Here is a 4,908-nt window from a genome sequence, read left to right on the forward strand (position 1 = left end):
TTTCTTTTCAAAAGTATACTTATGAGCTTGGGGTTTTTGTTTTGTTCAGTTTTGTATTATTATAGATTTTCTATAATTATCAAACGGTTCTATAACTGAACGGAATTAGGCCTTAGCAGTTAGTAGTTTTTCAGATGTATTTATAGTTTGGGTGATAATTTGCTAATTTTAATCTCAAGCTTAAGTTACTTTTCCCATAGATAACAGGAAAAAAAGGATGGTATAAAAGTTCAATATAAGTTCTGAACATTCCTTCATCTTTCTGGGCTTTTCTAAGTGGCCTGAGCTGGAAGTGGTTCTCTTTGCAGTGATTTTGATATTCTTTTTGGAAACACTGGCAGGAGCCTATTCGTTATCATCCTCTCACACCTGTACTCCCACCTGCACATTCCCATATAGTTCTTTCTCTCAAACTTCTCAGCTCTTGATCTCTGCCACACCATTTGCTCTACCCTGCAGCTGCTGGTGAACCTCTGGGTCCCAGAGAAGATCATAGCTCATGCTGGTTGCATGTTCCAACTCTACTTAGTCTTGTCACTGGGGACCACAGAGTGTGTTCTTTTGGTGATGATGTCCCATGACCACTATACCACTGTCTGCAAACCCCTGCATTACACTGTACTCATGAATCATAACTTTTGCCAATTACTGGCTGCAGCCTCCTGGGTAAGTTACTTTATAAATGCTGCACTTCATTCCCTCCTTCATTCTGGGTGCCCCTGTTTGGATATCATAAATTGGATCACTTCTGTGAAAATCCTGCACTGCTCCAAATATCCTGTGTTGATGTTTGTGTGAATGAGACAAATCTGTTGGTCACAAGCTCTATTTTTGTTCTCATCCCTCTTATCCACATTTTCATGTCCTATGGGACCATCACTTGGGCTGTCCTGATGAGGTGATCCACCACAGGACTTCAGAAGGCTTTTGGGATGTGTGGAGCCCAACTCATGGTTGTGTCTCTCTTTTTCATTCCAGTCATGTGCATTTATCTTCATCCTCCAATGGAACATTCTCAAGAATAAGGCAAGTTCATTGCTCTCTCCCACACTATTGTCACATCCAGCCTCAACCCTCTCATTTACACCCTCAGGAACAAAGATGTCAGAGGCACAGTGAGGAGTCTGTTGGGGTTGGGGTAGGCTCAGGACAGGTGTCATTACCTGTGTGATACTGAGTCTCTTCTTGACAGTTTTCCAGTTAGTTCATTCATTAATTCCCTTTCACTCCATTACCATAACTGCACACATTCTTTCAAAAATAGATAATACAGTCTTCCTGAATACCATTAGCTTTTATTAGATACAGCCATTTAAAATCAAAATCAAATGCCAATGATTATTTTTTCACATCATAGTCCTAACCAACGCAAAAATATTCAATTGAAAATGAATTTGAAATTCGTTGTATATATTTACAGAAACATAATTTAAAAATTCAATGAAAATTTAATGTTCTCAATCGGAAAATATTTACAATTGGTGTTTTAACATCCTTTAAGGTAGGACTCTTTTGCCTTGAGTCTTTAGTTGTGGACATAGTGTAGTGATAGAATACTCTTCTCAAGCCATTCTTGTTGCAAAATGCTATGAATTGTGCTTGAATTGAAGCACAATTTTTTACCCATAGTTTCATATCTTTGATATGTATGTGATTGCTGGTGGGCAGTGTTGAGTCCTGGAAGAACCTGGAGTAAGTACTGCCTCATGGAGGTTGACAAGGGTATTGGCTTTACTGATTTTGGAAAGGATCAATGTATGTCTTAAAGTTAACACAGCAGGTTGTTAGAGGTGAAAGCTGGGCTCTTGTTTCCTTAGCTTCCTGTCTGCTATGTGAGTTCTCCTTTCCTGATGCACTGTAGTCATGCTGTACCACCTGACTTGCAATTCTCTCCAGAGTCAAAATGATATCATCACCATGCTCATAACTCTAGGGAGCTTTCAACTTAGCAAGCTTCTGGTTACTTATTGGTACATAGATTCACATATTTTGCAATACCAAAATAAAGTCAATGACTACAAATAGTGACATTAAAACACTATAGATCCAAATTCTTTCATAATGTTTTCAATGATCAGAAACTAATTTCCATGAATTGTTGGAAGAATAGTTCTGAATTTATATAACTATGGAATGATCTTTCTGATTTTATAAAAAATAATGGGAATCTTGTAGCAAAAGGGAATCACTTGAAACGCTTGACATAAGTATTGTACAAAAATGATCAGATAGTGAAGTGGGAACTTTGAGCACATGTGTATCCGGGTATATTCCACAGAAAGTGAGGCAGATGGAGAACTAGACACACCACCACTGGACAGGAAACCAAATGAACTTGAAAGAATTGGCTTCCACTGAAATCTTGGAAGAATCTCCATGATACAAGCTTTACATGGGAAATGTAATTGCATTTTCTTCTTAAAACTATGGTGTAATTTTAATAGGTATACTCAGTAAGTATATTATGAAAATCACCTTATATTTTCACAAAGAAAAATATTTTTCTATAAAGAATATTTTTCCTATCTATAAATATCAATCACCTAATTCTGATAAAAGATAACAATGAATGTCATCATTTGTTCTGTCAATCCATGCTCCAGAGAGGCCTGAAGAATCAACAAAATCCAATACATGAAAATTGTATGAAAGTCAATCTTGGTCTTTAAAATATAGTGAAAACTGGTTCAAGCACCATTTCCTAGATAGTAAAACAAAAACACAGCGTAAAACAAAACAGGTCCTGAGTTTCCCACATGATTCACAGTTGCACAGCTCTGTGGACCCTGTCCTTGTTTGCTGTTCTTCCTGTATGTCCAGGTCTGTAGTGCACAGAGGACAGTGTGAGATTTATTCCTTATTCTGAACCTACTTCCAGAGAAATATAAAGCCAAGAATTATCTATGTAAAAGAATGTTTAGTATAAACAGGGACCATGTAAAATGAGACATCACATGAAAACATTATTTAAAATAAAGTGATATTACTAAGGATCTCATTTAGCTACTGAGATGCCTAGACTTTCACAAGGATGTCCTTTCTAGCTGGCTCACTGCCCAGCACCTACCTCATGGCTACGCCATAGCAAGTGGCCAACTTTGGGTCTGGCCCACCAGGCTTCAGCACTCAGCTTGTTAATTACACTCAAAATAGTATTAGTCTAGAAAGCCTTGATAGTTATCTTGTCATGTTTCATTAGGTTTCTCCTGGATTATTAACAATACACAGAAAAGTGTTGCTAATGACACAGAAAGTATCACTAGTCTATAAAGTCTTGACATTAGCATTGTCATTGTTATCAGATTATCCTGGTTTATTAAAACACAGAGAAACGTGTTGTGTAGCTATTTTCTCTGAATTAAAATGTGCTCCTGGAGGAAGGAAGGATACCTGGAATGATCCAGCTATCTAAAGAAACTGACACTACTCAGAAATCTCAGAGATATACAGTCCAGGAGGCTCCTCCACAAGTCTGTAAAACCAACAAATCGGGACTGAAGAGATGGCTCAGTGATTATGAGCACTGGCTACTCTTGCAGAGACCAAGGTTCAGTTCTGAGCACCCACATGACAACTAACAATCACCTGTAACTCCAATTCCAGGGGATCTAATACCTTCTTCTAATCTCTGCAGGCATTGCAAGACATGGGTGAACTTATATACATGTAGGCAATACAATAACACAAACAAAGCAAGTAATTAATAATAATAATAATTAATAATCAGCCAAAAATTTGTGGGGCAGAGAAAAATCGCCACATCACTGACTGAACTGCACATTGTCATCCATGCTGGGGTGGGCATTGGGGTGGTAGAGCAGGCTTTGTGTCATCCATGCTCTTGTATTTAAAACCCAAAACTTCATTAGTTCACCGTCCAGACTTGGGTGGAATCACTTATTTTTTCTACAATTGATGCCTTAAATGGGGTGGATAGATAGTTTTTCATGTCTACCCTGGAAAATTCACAAAACACTCTTTGAAAAATGAGTAGTCATTAAAGAAAATTACAAGGCCATTGTTATCTAAGGAGGAAGCTCTGCCCAGTTCTGTGCTGTCCTTTCAAACCTGGTTGCCTGAAGCCCAACGGTGTGCTTTCAGGTCACCAGTCAGTCAAGAATTTGTGGTTGTAACATCAATAACCAGCACAGAAAAGGACATTGGTGCAATAGTGGCACTTTTATCTTGGGAGTAATCAACAGCTACCTAATTTCATTTAAAGCCCACTCAATGTGAGGAAACTCATGCCTGGTCCTGTAAACCTACCCAAATACACATAGCTGGGGAGGTCATAAATCTTAGAGAAAATTCCAAGGCTGTTACATCTCTAGACAAATGTAATTTCTTACTATGTGAAAACTATGGATCCTTAAATTACAAGTATCCTAGTTACCACCCATCAAAAAAGCTTCTTTTTCAAGAGACAGAGATTGTCACAGAGTTCTACAACTGGTCACACACAGAGGTTGTCTGTGAATTGTCCAAGTCTGAAATGCAACCTCTACACCTAAGGCTCACAGAACATAGAACAAGGGATGAAGAGAACACTAATGCATCTTTCAATTCTCATCAAGAAACCTCCCTCATGCAACAGAGAGCCAGGAACACAAAAGGTCACAAACAGCCAAAACGCAAAGAATAAGAGTCTACAGAGTGTGGGTCCTTGGACAGGACTCCTATATTAAACTGCATCCACCCAGGGCTCAGGGACCATTGTGGAAGAGGGGACAGAAAGACTGTAAGATCCAGGGAGGAAGTGCATGACCACACACAAATAAGAGTCCTACAGGTCCCTGGGATCCTTCTCATATGAACCTACAGCAATTGTGTCAGTATGCACAAAACACATAGAAACTCAAGCAAACAAAAAGCCCTCACAGAACTGTGGAAATGGACAGCAGGCCCCAA

General features: G+C 38.7%; 1 pseudogene; it reads left to right on the forward strand.

The window, feature by feature from the left end:
- The first annotated feature begins 217 nt into the window (after nt 1–217).
- LOC108490249 lies at nt 218–1,142 on the forward strand (annotated as a pseudogene).
- Nucleotides 1,143–4,908: the final 3,766 nt, after the last annotated feature.

Source organism: Nannospalax galili, unplaced genomic scaffold, assembly GCF_000622305.1.
Source record: "Nannospalax galili isolate Female #2095 unplaced genomic scaffold, S.galili_v1.0 scaffold2129, whole genome shotgun sequence".
NCBI classification, from domain to species: domain Eukaryota; kingdom Metazoa; phylum Chordata; class Mammalia; order Rodentia; family Spalacidae; genus Nannospalax; species Nannospalax galili.